This window comes from Lissotriton vulgaris, chromosome 7 (assembly GCF_964263255.1).
Source record: "Lissotriton vulgaris chromosome 7, aLisVul1.2, whole genome shotgun sequence".
NCBI lineage: Eukaryota > Metazoa > Chordata > Amphibia > Caudata > Salamandridae > Lissotriton > Lissotriton vulgaris.
In genome coordinates, this window is record NC_141695.1 from 162,748,254 (window position 1) to 162,765,326 (window position 17,073).

The window sequence follows — 17,073 nt, forward strand, 5'->3', positions numbered from 1 at the left end:
AAGGGGAGAGGCATCAAGGAAGAGGGTGTGAGCAGAGAGGGAGTAAGGGGAGAGGCATCAAGAAAGAGGGTGTGAGCAGAGGGAGTGAGGGGAGAGGCATCAAGGAAGAGGGTGTGACCAGAGAGGGAGTTAGGGGGGAGACATCAACAAAGAGGGTGTGAGTAGAGAGGGAGTAAGGGGAGAGGCATCAAGGAAGAGGGTGTGAGCAGAGAGGGAGTGAGGAGAGGCATCAAGGAAGAGGGTGTGAGCGGAGAGGGAGTGAGGGGAGAGGCATCAAGGAAGAGGAAGTGAGCAGAGAGGGAGTGAGGGGAGAGGCATCAAGGAAGAGGGTGTGAGCAGAGAGGGAGTAAGGGGAGAGGCATCAAGGAAGAGGGTGTGAGCAGAGAGGGAGTGAGGGGAGACATCAAGGAAGAGGGTGTGAGCAGAGAGGGAGTGAGAGGAGGGGCGTCAAGGAAGAGGGTGTGAGCAGAGAGGGAGTGAGGGGAGAGGTATCAAGGAAGAGGGTGTGAGCAGAGAGGGAGTGAGGGGAGAGGCATCAAGGAAGAGGATGTGAGCAGAGAGGGAGTGAGGTGAGAGGCATCAAGGAAGAGGGTGTGAGCAGAGAGGGGGTAAGGGGAGAGGCATCAAGGAAGAGGGTGTGAGCAGAGAGGGAGTGAGGGGAGACATCAAGGAAGAGGGTGTGAGCAGAGAGGGAATAAGGGGAGAGGCATCAAGGAAGAGTGTGTGAGCAGAGGAGTAAGTGGAGAGGCATCAAGGAAGAGGGTGTGAGCAGAGGGAGTGAGGGGAGAGGCATCAAGGAGGAGGGTGTGAGTAGAGAGGGAGTGAGGGGAGAGGCATCAAGGAAGAGGGTGTGAGTAGAGAGGGAGTAAGGGGAGAGGCATCAAGATAGAGGGTGTGAGCAGAGGGAGTGAGGGGAGGCATCAAGGAAGAGGGTGTGAGCAGAGGGAGTGAGGGAAGGCATCAAGGAAGAGGGTGTGAGTAGAGAGGGAGTAAGGGGAGAGGCATCAAGATAGAGGGTGTGAGCAGAGGGAGTGAGGGGAGGCATCAAGGAAGAGGGTGTGAGCAGAGGGAGTGAGGGGAGGCATCAAGATAAAGGGTGTGAGCAGAGGGAGTGAGGGGAGGCATCAAGGAAGAGGGTGTGAGTAGAGAGGGAGTAAGGGGAGAGGCATCAAGATAGAGGGTGTGAGCAGAGGGAGTGAGGGGAGGCATCAAGGAAGAGGGTGTGAGCAGAGGGAGTGAGGGAAGGCATCAAGGAAGAGGGTGTGAGTAGAGAGGGAGTAAGGGGAGAGGCATCAAGATAGAGGGTGTGAGCAGAGGGAGTGAGGGGAGGCATCAAGGAAGAGGGTGTGAGCAGAGGGAGTGAGGGGAGGCATCAAGATAAAGGGTGTGAGCAGAGGGAGTGAGGGGAGGCATCAAGGAAGAGGGTGTGAGCAGAGGGAGTGAGGGGCGGCATCAAGGAAGAGGGTGTGAGCAGAGGGAGTGAGGGGAGGCATTAAGGAAGAGGGTGTGAGCAGAGGGAGTGAGGGGAGGCATCAAGGAAGAGGATGGGAGCAGAGGGAGTGAGGGGAGAGGCATCAAGGAAGAAGGTGTGAGCAGAGAGGGGGTAAGGTGGGAGGCATCAAGGAAGAGGAGTAAGAGGAGAGGAAATAGTGTGGGGGGACTGATGTAGAAGAAGAGGGGGTAAAAAAACAGTAAAGAGAGGTTGATTGAGAAGTAGAAAAAACAACGAAATGGTCGGGAGAGGGGGAGAGCGAGTGAACTAAAAGGAGACAGGAGAGGCAGTAAAGTGGACGGGCGAGGGAGGGAGAAGGAGAAGAAGGGAGGGCAGCGAGAGGAGGCAGTGGGCAGACGGATGGAGTGATGAATGGGGTGGGGAGACAATCAAGGAGATGGGGTGCAGTGAGGAAGGGGGAGGGCTAGGGAGACAGTGCAGAGGAAGGTGAGGGACACTGACTGAGAGGAAGGCTGCGAGGGAGTGGTGGATAGGGAGGCCTGCCAGTCATAATGGGCGGCCCTGTGCCCGCCTATCTGATGGTGGAAGGTGCCACCTTGCCCCTTGCCATGAAGTTAGGGGTGTCCTGTTGTTGATGGCCGGAGCGGCTTTCCTGTCTGCTTAGCGACCCGGTGTCCAGAGCCGTCAGGCACCGGCAGCCTCTCCCCTATGAATGTCTGCCGGTCCCTGTGCGGGCGTCTGCATTTGGGTGTAAAGTGTGTGGGAGGGGTTGGAGGGGGGAGGGGGAGGACTGTATTGGCGAGGGAGACTCAGCTGATTATGCTAAATGGTGGTCTTCCATTCCTGAGGTAGAGAGGACTGCAGTGCTAGCCATCGCCCATCGATGCAGAGGGAACGGACGTGTGCAGCAGGGGAACAGCTCTTCCCAGTCATCTATATGGTACAGCGCCAGTACAACCTTCCTGTTGCTTCTAGGAGTTGTATGCCCATGAAAACAGACACAGCAACCAATAATAACATCTGAGGTGCGAAAGTGCAGACTTCACGTGTGAACATGATGGACAATAAGCCCGGTTCACCCTTGAGTTCAGGGCCATTAGTTGAACTTAGAAGCGAGAAACATTTACGCTATACAAGGAGACTGTCAACCTTGAAGGCAGTGCTAGGTCCGGTGACATTTCCCTTTTGCACAGATATTTACCTATGGTGAAATGTCACTCTGGCTGGAATGCAAACATCTGCACAATTAGATGCAGGCTTGAGTTTGTGAATGTAATACATGGTGTGAAACCACACTCTGCAGCTAGATGTGAATGTAGTTTATCAGCTTCACGTCCCACTCTTCAAATGCAGGTGTGTATCACCACGTTGTAGTGGTACACAGAAGAAGGCACTTGTTTATAATGTTTAACTCTTTCAAAGCCAACCAGTATACTCAGACACTTTCAAGGAAAAATGGTTTTTAGAAGTCAGAGAATGGGCGCACTGCCAGTATGGAAGCACTATAGGATATAGTAGAAGGTGGTGCAACTGGGTGAGTGGACAACCATATAACCACTCAATGGAGAAGTCAGCAAGCTGTACTAATCCAAAGCTACGAAAAAAGACATACCCTATGCACACACTCGGTAAGTATAAGAAGGTCATGATGTGGCCATAAACAAATTGACAATTAAGTGCAGAGAAACAACAGTGAAACACAAGGTAATATACAGTTGGTACAAATAAATGGACGTATATTGGCAAAAAAGTCTTGGTCTCCTTGTTTAATATATCACAGCTTGAGAACAACCAGCCGACACGTGTTTCATCGCATCTCGCGAATCTTCAGGGCTCTGAATGGTTGTGCTTGGAACAAGAGGTCGCTCTTCCGGTGATAATTCCGACCCGGAGGGGCCCAAGACCAGCATTAAATTCAATAATCAAGTGGAATTAATTAGCTTACAAGCGTAATGCGCTCTTTTAGGTCACCCGGGAGATGGTGTGACGATCAGATAGTGTCAATACACTCAGTATCAAAGTACTCCTGAAACGAGGACTGATAGAGGTTGCTCTATGGCCTCGTAAAAGTTGCTGTCTGGAGGCGTCTTGTTCTCTTCGTTTCTCCCGGGTCTTTGTGTTCGAAGTGCGGACTTGATACTGACTGTTGTTTCTCTGCACTTAATTGTCAATTTGTTTATGGCCACATCGTGACCTTCTTATACTTACCGAGTGTGTGCATAGGGTATGTCTTTTTACTCAGACACTTTCAACGAGGTTTACTTCTGTGGAATGGTCCATCTTTCTCCAAAGTCCCATCCACAGTTCTCATGTGTGAGCACCAGCAAAATGAACAACTTTTTGTAGGTGCCGTTGATGACTCTTCAAGCGCATGTTCATTGTATGCTGCCCCTGCACCCTACTGCGCTGCCTTTTGGCTAAGGGTAAACTGCATCCATACATACTCCCCTGTATCTTTCAGAATAGAAGTCAAAGATCTGCACCAAACGTAGTAGTGAAACAATGGCAGCAAGCGCCTGGATTTTGTGAGTTGAGCCCGATGCGTGCCAAGATCGAGCATGATGATGGACTTTGAGAAACTTCCCAACCACATGTAGTCCTGTAGAGCCGAGCACATTTGGGTGTCTCTGTTCAGGAAGACCTGCACCTAGGAGGTGGCCTGAACGCTTCCCCTACTGCTCCATGCCATCTCATATGCCATCAAGCAGCACAGGGTTGTAAACCTCAGGAAAGAGCGCAATCAAACTTATTGGACGGCTCCATGTCATCAGGGACACCGGAAGTTGAGGTGAAGCCAGACCTCAGCCCCTATGATGAACTGCACTGGTAAGTGAAAGCTCGGCTCAGACACTGATCATCTGGTAACCAAGGGACCATAGAATCCTGGTCTCCCCTCGAGTGGGCAGCATGAAGACTGCCCCTGCTGAGCAGGTCAGAACCTCCCCATTAACCTTTAGTTTCAGAGGGCCCGAAGGGTTGCTCTGTTTGTATGGACTGGGCAGGGACCGCATGGCTTGGGTGCATGCCTGGTGCAATGATGGCCAGTAGGATCTCGAGATGTGGCTGACTCAGGGCCATCTTTTCACAAGATCTCCCGTGGGAACCTCATTCATGGTTTCTGCCTTTGTCTCTCTTTTGCTCTCATACATTAGCTGCCAGTCTGATGTATAAAACGAGCAAAATAAATATCCCTTTGAACACAGCCCACATGAAGCAGAGCTCCCTCCAAATAAAACAAACACTGAAACATGCTCAACCCCAAACAACGATAATAACAAGTCACAAGAAGAAGAGAGGTAACTAAGGAATGACCTAGGAACACTAAAGGAACATCCACATTGATTACTGCCACTGAAGGCGCTATGAATTCACCAAGCAGACGCAGAAAACACGACTTGTAAAACAAGTGAATTCCCTCCATTGCTCTTCCGCTACCGAGTTTCCAATTCGGGTTAAGACTGGTATTTTGGTGGGTGATCTGGGAATCAATGCAGTTGGAGAAAATTCTGGAGAGTAAAGTGGGAAAGTTGAAAAAGGAGCGAGGCCAATGAAGCCAACGGGAAGAGTGCGGCATTCCGGAAGACAGAACCCCGATTCTAATGAGGGATGTTAAGAAGTACGCCACTGCCTCCCTGCCAGAGAGGGGCTGAAGGTGTTATCTTGGGTGCGGATTGTTTCCTCGAAGGCGCCATAATGACTGGCAGCCCAACCGGCCTTTTGTGTTTCCTTGATTCGCAGATAGTGCAGTGGGCAGCGAACTGGCACCCAACGAGGCTCTGGCACCAGCACTGTTTGCGACACAGGCCCATGGTTTATAACTGTCACGTGACCTCATGCTACGGGCGACATCTTTTCAGGCAGCAGCACATTGCATGCTGGGGAATCAGGGCCCGCGCATTCAATGTTGCAAAAAAACTATACGATCCAGACAGCTACCTGGTGAAAGCGGTTGCATATTAGCACCTGGCATATATTAGGTTTACCTAGTTTGATTTGATTTTACTGTCCTACTCGAATATTTCCTTTTGTTGTTGATTTTTATAAATGTGATGAATTAGAAATAATTTCTGCGTGTAATCTTGCTATTGCTTTCATTCTTTCATTTCAGTTAATTTAAGGATTCACCTCACTCTACAAATGAACACCTATTTTTGTCCTCCTCGCACCAACACATACCACCCTTACCCGACCATCTTCACGCCTGGAGTCTTCAACAACAGACTAAAATAATTCCAATTTCATTAGTCCTCTCCTTTGGCATTACATGTAGTCCCATTTCTATGTTGCTCACTCTGGTTGATTTCTCTTGTTTTTTTGTATTTATTTGATTCTAGAACTGAAGCTGTGAACAGCTCTTGGTGGTCCTGAGCTTGATGGGTACTTGGTCTTTCAAACATTACACACTCTCCTGCTATTGGCTAGATGAGGCCAAGCCTCTCCCATTCGATGACTGCGCTCTGCGTCTACCACCACTCACTTCACCTCTCAGAGAAGCTGCTAATTACTGTGAATGAGACCAAAGCATCCAAGAAGTTAGAGACTGAAGCTCCCTCCCTCTGAGGCCTACCTGGAATTGTAGCCCCTGGACTGTGAGGGGAGGAGTGATGTCCACTGCACTAAGGGCCAGGGGTGGTGGGGTCTCCTGTAGGGTCTTCCCGCCAAGCGCACTCATGGAGCCACCTGCCCAGCACCCTTCTACCACCAGGGCTACTTTCACTCTCTCCCGCTCACCTCACGTTCCAGCCAAGGGCAGGCATCTGACTATAGAATGGAATGACCGCGCATCCCAAAATAAGCTACTAAGCTGCCTAGGCTATGCCTTCTATTGATCAGAATGGCTGCCCCCCAAGACTGCTTTCTGGATACAGTTAACAGCAGACGCTGCTAGAACCACACAAATGGTTTGATGCTGCTCCCATGATCACCGTGGTACGCACAAGGGAGGGGTGTGCACTGCAGCTGCCTGCACTGTACCTGTCCCGTGTGTAAGTACAAACTGTACTACTGCTCCGCACGCTGTACCTTATCTATACATTGTAAGAGGGCAGCTTGTTCGGTACTGTACAGGATATGTATGTGAAACACATGCACCACTGCTCTCCGCTCTTTGTGTGTGTGTGTGTGTGTATGCCTAGTATAATTCCTCCTGCACATTACTAAATACTGGTAATCATTAACAAACCCACAAGAAAAATTAATAAGTGTATATAGCTTTAAAAATCTGAGGTCAAAACACGGCATAGGTTTGGGAGGGAGGACCTCCTGCCTACAGCCCACAGGATAGTTGTGAACGGGATTACCTCCTGCATACAGTCCATTTAGGGGGAGGACCTCCTTCCAACAATCCATAGCGTAGGGGTGAGAGGGAGAACGTCCTGCCTTTAGTCCATAGCGTAGAGGTTAAAGGGAGGACCTGCCTACAGTCCATAGCGTAGGGATCTTGAGGGAGGACCTTCTGCCTACAGTCCATAGCTTAAGGATCGAGAGGGGGGGGACCGCCTGTTTACAGTCCATAGCATAGGGGTCTTGCGGGGGGACCTCCTGCTTACAGTCCATAGCATAGCGGCCTTGAGGGGGGCCTCCTGCCTACAGTCCATATCGTAGGGATCTTGAGGGAGGACCTCCTGCCTACAGTCCATAGCGTAGGGATCTTGAGGGAGGACCTCCTTCCTACAGTCCATAGCGTAGGGGTGAGAGGGAGGATTTCCTGCCTACAGTCCATAGCGTAGGGGTCTACAGTTCATAGAGTAGGGGTCTTAAGGGGGGACCTCCTCCCTACAGTCCATAGCGTAGGGATCTTGAGGGAGGACCTCCTGGCTACAGTCCATAGGGTAGGGATCTTGAGGGAGGACCTCCTGCCTACAGTCCATAGCGTAGGGATCTTGAGGGAGGACCTCCTCCCTACAGTCCATAGCGTGGGGGTCTTGAGGGAGGGCCTCCTGCCTACAGTCCATAGCTTAGGGGTCTTGAGGGAGGACCCCCTCCCTACAGTCCATAGCGTATGGGTCTTGAGGGAGGACCTCCTGCCTACAGTCCATATCGTAGTGGTCTTGGTGGGAGGAACTCCTGCCTACAGTCCATAGCATAGGGGTCTTGAGGGGGGACCTCCTGCCTACAGTCCATAGCGTAGTGATCTTGAGGGGGGACCTCTTACCTACAGTCCATAGCGTAGGGGTTAGAGGGAGGACCTCCTACCTACAGTCCATAGCGTAGGTATCTGAGGGAGGACCTCCTTCCTACAGTCCATAGCGTAGGGGTGAGAGGGAGGATTTCCTGCCTACAGTCCACAGCGTAGGGGTCTTGAGTGGGGACCTCCTGTCTACAGTCCATAGAGTAGGGGTCTTAAGGGGGGACCTCCTGCCTACAGTCCATAGCGTAGGGATCTTGAGGGAGGACCTCCTGGCTACAGTCCATAGCGTAGGGATCTTGATGAACGACCTCCTGCCTACAGTCCATAGCGTAGGGATCTTGAGGGAGCCGATTAGGGCTCATCAGTCATTTCTAGCTTGGGACTTAAGCGTCAAGCCGTTGTCAATCTTGACCCCCAGGTTCTTGGCAACCAGAGAAGATGACGCGGGAGGGAAAATGTTCACCGGCCACCAATCCTGCCAGCTCGGGTCAAACTGACTGCCTACCGTCCATAGCGTAGGGTACTTGAGGTAGGACCTCCTGCCTACAGTCCATAGCGTAGTGGTCTTGAGGGAGGACCTCCTGCCTACAGTCCATAGCGTAGGGATCTTGAGGGAGGACCTCCTGTCTACAATCCATAGCGTAGGGGTCTTGAGGGAGGACCTCCTGCCTACAGTCCATAGCGTAGGGATCTTGAGGGAGGACCTCCTGCCTACAGTCCATAGTGTAGGGATCTTGAGGGGGACCTCCTGCCTACCGTCCATAGCGTAGGGTACTTGAGGAAGGACCTCCTGCCTACAGTCCATAGAGTAGTGGTCTTAAGGGAAGACCTCCTCCCTACAGTCCATAGCGTAGTAGTCTTAAGGGAGGACCTCCCCCAACAGTCCCTAGCGTAGGGATCTTGAGGGAGGACCTCCTGCCTACAGTCCATAGCGTAGGGATCTTGATGGAGGACCTCCTGCCTACAGTCCATAGCGTAGGGATCTTGAGGGGGACCTCCTGCCTACCGTCCACATGTTATGTTATGTTATGGGTGTCTTATATAGCGCTCTGCTACTCCGAGGAGTGTCCCGGCGCTTTCTAACCCACAGCACACTACAGAGGGCAGGCCAAAAGGAGAAAAAGGGCAAGCAAATTACTGTCCATAAAGCCAAGTCTTCACCCTTTCTGAAGGCTAGCAGGTTTGAAGTACTGCGGAGTGACAGAGGAAGGGTATTCCATAGCTGGGGCGCCAAGCGTTTAAAGGAACGTCCCCTCCACCCTTGCTTTCCTGACAGCAGGGACAACGACAAAGCCGAGAGATTCCGATCTTAAGGATCTAGATGGTTTGTAGAAAGCAAGACGTTTTTGAATATATTCAGCTCCCACAGCATGGAGGGCCTTATGCGTCAGCGTAAGTGCTTTAAAAACAATCCGTTTACGAATAGGCAGCCAATGTAGGGAGTGTAGAAGATCCGAGGCTCTCGCTCGGCGATGTAGGCCAAAAATGGCCCGTGCCACCGAGTTTTGGACCACCTGGAGTCTTTGGAGTAGGTATTTGGGAAGACCCAAATATAGGGCATTCGAATAATCCAGCCTTGAACCAATAAGGGCCTGGACCGTAGTCTTCCTATGCGCGAGCGGGAGCAGGGGAAGGTACTTACGTAACATTTTAAGGAGGCCATAACACGTGCCAGTCAGTCCAAGAATCTGGGACTTAAGCGTCAAGCCGTTGTCAATCTTGACCCCCAGGTTCTTGGCAACCAGAGAAGATGACGCGGGAGGGAAAATGTTCACCGGCCACCAATCCTGCCAGCTCGGGTGAAACTGACTGCCTACCTTCCATAGCGTAGGGTACTTGAGGTAGGACCTCCTGCCTACAGTCCATAGCGTAGTGGTCTTGAGGGAGGACCTCCTGCCTACAGTCCATAGCGTAGGGATCTTGAGGGAGGACCTCCTCCCTACAGTCCGTAGCATAGGGGTCTTGAGGGAGGACCTCCTGCCTACAGTCCATAACATAGGGATCTTGAGGGGGACCTCCTCCCTACAGTCCATAGCGTAGGGTACTTTAGGGAGGACCTCCTCCCTACAGTCCATAGCTTAGGGATCTTAAGGGAGGACCTCCTGCCTACAGTCCATAGCGTAGGGATCTTGAGGGGGAGCTCCTGCCTACCGTCCATAGCGTAGGGTACTTGAGGGAGGACATCCTGCCTACAGTCCATAGCGTAGTGGTGTTGAGGGAGGACCTCCTGCCTGCAGTCCATAGCGTAGGGATCTTGGGGGAGGACCTCCTCCCTACCTACAGTCCATAGCGTAGGGGTCTTGAGGGAGGACCTCTCCATACAGTCCATAGCGTAGGGATCTTGAGGGGGACCTCCTCCCTACAGTCCATAGCGTAGGGGTCTTGAGGGATGACCTCCTGCCTACAGTCCATAGCGTAGGTGTCCTGAGGGGGAAAATCGTAGGGATCTTTAGGGGGGACCTCCTGCCTACAGTCCATAGCGTAGGGATCTTGATGGGGGACCTCCTGCCTACAGTCCATATCCTAGGGATCTTGAGGGGGGACCTCCTGCCTACAGTTGATAGCGTAGAGATCTTGAAGGGGGACCTCCTGCCTACAGTCCAAAGCGTAGTGGTCTTGAGATAGGACCTCCTGCCTATAGTCCATAGCGTAGGGGTCTTGAGGGGGGACCTCCTGACTACAGTCCATAGCGTAGTGGTCTTGAGATAGGACCTCCTCCCTATAGTCCATAGCGCAGGGGTCTTGAGGGAGGACCTCCTGTCTACAGTCCATAGCGTAGGTGTCCTGAGGGGGAAGATCATAGGGATGTTTAGGGGGGACCTCCTGCCTACAGTCTATAGCATAGGGATCTTGAGGGGGGACCTCCTGCCTACAGTCCATATCCTAGGGATCTTGAGGGGGGACCTCCTGCCTACAGTTCATAGCGTAGAGATCTTGAAGGGGGACCTCCTGCCTACAGTCCTAAGCGTACTGGTCTTGAGATAGGACCTCCTGCCTATAGTCCATAGCGTAGGGATCTTGAGGGGGGACCTCCTGACTACAGTCCATAGCGTAGTGGTCTTGAGATAGGACCTCCTGCCTATAGTCCATATCATAGGGATCTTGAGGGGGGACCTCCTGCCTACAGTCCATAGCCTAGGGATCTTGAGGGAGGACCTCCTGCCTACAGTCCATACCGTAGGGATCTTGAGGGGGGGTGAGGACCTCCTGCCGACAGTCCATAGCATAGGGATCTTGAGGGAGGACCTCCTGGCTACAGTCCATAGCGTAGGGATCTTGAGGGAGGACCTCCTGCCTACAGTCCATAGCGTAGGGATCTTGAAGGAGGACCTCCTGCCTACAGTCCATAGCGTAGGGATCTTGAGGGAGGACCTCCTGCCTACAGTCCATAGCGTAGGGATCTTGAGGGGGGACCTCCTGCCTACCGTCCATAGCGTTGGGTACTTAAGGGAGGACTTCCTGCCTACAGTCCATAGCCTAGTGGTCTTGAGGGAAGACTTCCTCCCGACAGTCCATAGCATAGGGGTCATGAGGGAGGACCTCCTCCCTACAGTCCATAGCGTAGGGGTCTTAAGGGAGGACCTCCTCCCTACAGTCCATAGCGTAGTGGTCTTGAGGGAGGACCTCCTGCCTACAGTACATAGCGTAGGGTTCTTGAGGGAAGACTGCCTGCCTACAGTCCATTGCGTAGGGATCTTGAGGGAGGACTTCCTCCCTACAGTCCATAGCGTAGGGGTCTTGAGGGAGGACCTCCTGCCTACAGTCCATTGCGTAGGGATCTTGAGGAGGAACCTCCTGCCTACAAACCACATTGTAGGGATCTTGGGGGGGGGACCTCCTGCCTACAGTCCATAGCATAGGAATCTTGAGGGGGGCCTCCTGCCTACAGTCCATATCCTAGGGATCTTGAGGGGGGACCTCCTGCCTACAGTCCATAGCGTAGAGATCTTGAAGGGGGACCTCCTGCCTACAGTCCATAGCGTAGTGGTCTTGAGATAGGACCTCCTGCCTATAGTCCATATTGTAGGGATCTTGAGGGGGGACCTACTGCCTACTGTCCATAGCATAGGGATCTTGAGGGGGGTCCTCCTGCCTACAGTCCATAGCGTAGGGATCTTGAGGGGGGACCTCCTGCTTACAGTCCATAGCGTAGTGGTCTTGAGGGAGGACCTCCTGCCTACAGTACGTAGCGTAGGGTTCTTGAGGGAAGACTGCCTGCCTACAGTCCATTGCGTAGGGGTCTTGAGGGAAGACTTCCTCCCGACAGTCCATAGCATAGGGGTCATGAGGGAGGACCTCCTCCCTACAGTCCATAGCGTAGGGGTCTTAAGGGAGGACCTCCTCCCTACAGTCCATAGCGTAGTGGTCTTGAGGGAGGACCTCCTGCCTACAGTACGTAGCGTAGGGTTCTTGAGGGAAGACTGCCTGCCTACAGTCCATTGCGTAGGGATCTTGAGGGAGGACTTCCTCCCTACAGTCCATAGCATAGGGATCTTGAGGGGGGACCTCCTGCCTACAGCCCATAGCCTAAGGATCTTGAGGGAGGACCTCCTACCTACAGTCCATATTGTAGGGATCTTGAGGGGGGACCTACTGCCTACTGTCCATAGCATAGGGATCTTGAGGGGGGACCTCCTGCCTACAGTCCATAGCGTAGGGATCTTGAGGGGGGACCTCCTGCTTACAGTCCATAGCGTAGGGATCTTGAGGGAGGACCTGCTGCTGCCTGCTGCCTACAGTCCAAATGAGAGTGGGCACCTTCAGCTGCAGGACACTAAAGAGGCAGTATGGCACTGCCAGGAAGAGTCAATGCTGCAACATAAACAATTAACTGCTGTAGTGAAGGCCCAATGAAGCGACCCCACTTTAGCATTCGATAGGGTGTCACACTAGGTTATTACTACACAATAATTACCACTAAAAGATAACGCTAGTACACAAAAAGCACAATACAGGCTGCAAACCCAAGGCAGTTTGATGGGATCATAAATATTATGTGTCTTGCACGGCATTATTGTAGATCACTAAGTTTAAGAACCAAAATGTTAGTACAGAACATCATATCAGGTGGTGGGTAAGGCATTACTGACAGATCATCGAGTTGCAGAGCGTCAGCATACCACAGAGTGCAACATGTGAGGTAAAAGTCCAGGAAATCTAAAATGTCAGATATAAAGCACACCAGGGCCGTGGGAATATTCCCCAGTAACAATAAGCCAAAGTGGTACAGTAACTCTTTCATGTCCACTGTGAAATCACATTAATAATTCAGCCTAGTGCGGATTTGATACACCACCAATTCAATTATTCACCAAAAGTATTTCTGTACAAATAGCCCTGGAGAAAAGAGGTATCACAGCAATGATGCCGAGGGTGAAAGCTATGCTGCTGTCACAACACTCTGGAGTACACAAAAAGTGATGGGTAGAATGCCTGAATTCATCTCAGCTACTGGGAATTACTCAGACCGCATCTCATTCCATAGTTATTTTGCACACTGTCACCACAGTTTGCACCAAGCCATATGCAAATCAGTCTTGACCCTACACCAATAAGAACAGTCCGGCCTGAACTACCAGGCCTGGGTCTCCCTGAACCGGAATACAAGCAACAAAGGACAAGTTTTGCCGATTAGGGCTCATCAGTCATTTCTAGCTTGTTTCTGGTGATTCAGTGTGCACGGGACCTACGTTGGGGATACCTGTCCCACTTAGGGCGACACACTTAAATAAAGAGAAAGTGATGGATGAAATGTTTGAATTAATCCCAGCCACTGTTAATTTATTGCCGTCACATCCCAGTCCATAGTTAATTTGAACACCATGCCACCTCAGTTTCGACCCGGTCATATCCAAATCAGTCTTGACCCTGCTCCAATGGTAACTGCTGTGTGCTGAGATGAAACCAAGCATTCTCTTAGTCACTTCTTTAGTATACTTTAACGCTGTTTAAGACCTAACTGCACAGTCAGAACAGAAGCACACCACATTAAGAAACAGTACTACACGGGGCGTGGCCACGGAGGCGACCAGGATGGCCGCTTCCGACTGAAGCTCCGCCGTCCGGGCGGCCAATTTACACCATCCTGCGGACATCAGCCTGACCTGAACCCGCTACGTGCCTCCTTCCTGTAGCTGTGGCGATTTGCCACCATCTGACACCCGCCCTTGGCTTGGGGGTGCCCTGTGAGGGTCCGTTCGGCAGAGACGGAGCTCCACCCCACCGGTGTCCTCTCTATCTGCGCCTGGCCATCCGGTGAGTTCTGCGCCGGGGCTGCGTCGTTTTTCACCCCGCGTTCACTTGGGGCACTGGGGGCTTGGGCGCGCTTCCTCTGGTCCGAATCGGGGGTTGGGCCGTGCCGGTTCCGCGGCTATTGGGTGCACTGTGGCCATAGGGCCTGGAGCATAGGCCGGAGCCGGGGACTCTGGTAGCAGCCGGTGCCGGCGGGCTCTGGGGGTTTGTGCGGTGTGGCCCGCGTGTCGCAAGGGGACGCGTGGGTGGTGTCGGGCGTCTCGGGGGCTTGAGCTGCTGTGAGGCCGGGTGGCCCCGCCTCCCCTCGGTGTCTTCCTCCCGTAGCCGCCTGGTGAATGTGGCGCGGTAAAGGCTGATCCTGTTGCTCCTTACCTGCCGGCACAGCAGACCTGGTCCACCATTTTGTCGGAGGGCGCTGCCTTCGTGGTCCTGATCGTTCTGGAACCTGGGGAAGGTGTATTGTCCTGACTAGCTGCAGAGTATTGGGGGTGTCTTTCCCAGTGTGTAGCCTGCCTTCACAACTGCTTGGCTCCTGATTTCATAGGCACCACTCCCCTGCCTTGGCTGCCTGACTATTGTCAGACCTCCCTTCTTTGGAGGAATTATTTGACAGCTGCTGCGATCCCGCTCTGCACGCACCTTCTTGATCGATTGATCCATTTCGCTTATCCTTCACCTACCTTTCTACTTGACATTCCGCACCCTGCTGTCCACTAGTCAGCATGGGAAAAGAGATTCTAATCAGCGAAAGCTCAGCTTTGACAAGGCCTCCATGCTGGCTACGGACACTTCTACTGGATCCTCATCGGATGCGATGCCCCCCTCCCCCCCTCAGGGCGACACCACCTCCTTGGTCACGGCCATGATGAGCGAGATTTGACACCCTGGAGCAAAAGCTTGCCGACATGGGTTCTAAAGTGCAAGCACATGATCGCTGGCTAGATGTTGTTGAAGCCTGTGTTTCCGATTTTGAGGACGCGGACACCAAAGCACTGAAGCGACTCAAATGTGTTGAGAAGATCCTAAAGGAAGTGGCTATAAAAAATGAAGACTTAGAGGCGCGCGGACGACGCAAGAACGTTCGTATTTTAGGCGTGGTAGAATCTACCCAAACTGGTCGGATGGACGTCTTTGTGGAAAACCTACTCATCGACCTGTTCGGCAGGGAACAATTTACTCCAGGGTTTGTGGTGGAGCGGGCTCATCGATCCCTGGGTCCCCGACCGAGACCGGGTCAACCGTCGCGTCCCATTATAGCCAGGATCATGAACTTCAGGGACCGCGATGCTGCCCTCCGAGCGGCCCGTGAGAAAGGGGAGATACGATGGCAAGGCGATTCCCTGTCCTTTTATCCAGACTTCACCCTCATTGTTCAAGAGGTGCGACGGAAATACACTGGGGTCAAAGCTACTCTACGCAATGTATGTCTTAAGTATGGTATGCTTTATCCTGTGCGCCTTAGGGTGGAAGTCGCTGGCAAGGCCCGCATTTTCGACACCCCGACGGAAGTTCAGGAGTTTTGTCACTCTTATAAGAACAAAGGCACTCAGGCTGATGCTAGATCCAGAGCGCAGGGAGATTCCCAGCACAGCGTGAACCTGTTTTCGAGCTCAGGCCCTGGCTGACATTTTGACTGCTACCCATGGTTTTTTTTGGTTCACCTCTTATGACATGGTCAATTTGGAGATTATCTGATGGACTACAGGTCTGGTTATTACATGGTCATTTGTATTGGTTAGCCCGGATGTCGTGGCGTTGCTGCCCCCAATGGCGAACGCCTTTGTTTTCTGGGTATTTGTTGATTTATTTGCTGCGGTGGATTCAGTTTGCAATGTACTTCCTCCATACATAATGTTGCATTTCACTGCCACACTGGGTTGGGTTTTCCTCTTCGGGGTTTGTGAGAGGTTGGGTGGGGGGTGGGAGAGGGGTTTTGATTGGTATTGTTTTTTTATAATGTGTCACGTCATTTCCACAATAGCAATTATCGTGTTGAACTGCTCATGATATAGGTCAACTTTCCTTTCCCTGTACTCATGGCCAGGTTAGGTTTACAGCTTGGCCCCTCTGAACTCTCGATGATGTCCTGGAATGTTAGGAAGTGTAAGCAAGTTTTTAACTACATTGCTAGGCATAGGATTGACATAGTTTTTTTGCAAGAGGCTCATTTATCATTGGATGACACTTGACATGTTGCCAGAAGCTGGGGATCACACCGCTTCTTCTCCCACTATAGCAGATATTCCAGGGGGGTCGCTACTTGTATACATAAGCGGGTATCCTTTGTGTTAACTCACACTGTAATTGACAATGATGGCAGATATGTCATTGTTGCGGGGACCCTTTTGAGCCACAAGATAACACTCGTTGGAGTCTATGGCCCTAACACAGACACTCCTGCTTTTTTCCATGAGTTACAGGTACATTTACTGAAGTCGGACCCAGGTTTACTGCTAGTTGGTGGCGATTTTAATCTGCGGCTTAATCCATCCAGAGACAGTACATCCTCTGCCCCAGACACTAAAACCCACTCACGTCCAGTTCTCCTTGATAATTGCTCCCACTTTTCACTTATAGAAATCGAGGCGTCTATGATTGTCTCGTCACTGGCCTACTCACACTACTCCGGGTTCCATGATGTCTGGACCAGGATTGACTATTGGCTAATTTCCCCGGAAGTGGTTGAGTGGGTTGACGACCTCCTTACGCTCCCACGCACCTTGTCTGACCATTCTCCCATAGTATTGAGATGGAGGATTCCTAGGGCAGGTGGCTATGAAAGACAGTGGCGCTTCCCCGGGAAAGCTTTATCAGACCCAGTTTTCAAGGAGGAGGTTAGGGGGGCCATTGAGGAATATTTCGAGCTCAATACGGGTACGGTTGACACCTGGGCTGTCCTGTGGGAGGGGTTTAAGGCAACCATCAGGGGTGTATGCATTACTAAACACACTGGCACGCTGCGCGCTGTACGCGCTGCCCTGTCCCGAATAGAGCATGCAATAGCGGCGCTAGATGCAGAGCAGCTTCAACAACATACTGAGGAGGGGGAGATTAAGCGCTTACAGTTGCTGGTGGAGTTTAGTGAGGAGGCCGAAAGGGAACTCAGATTTTTGACTAATTCACACACGGCTCGGCAATATGGTGAAGGCGATCGACCGGGCAAATTGCTGGCACAACTGCTTCGCCCCCCTTACAAATCTTCCTACATCACGGAACTCAAGGGCCCGACAGGAGACAC

General features: G+C 52.0%; 1 protein-coding gene across 1 annotated transcript in view; it reads right to left on the reverse strand.

Annotated features, from left to right (window-relative positions):
• LOC147701068 (uncharacterized) overlaps positions 1-17,073 on the reverse strand; it is a 382,816-nt gene that overhangs the window by 186,671 nt on the left and 179,072 nt on the right. The gene's annotated exons all lie outside the window — the stretch shown is intronic.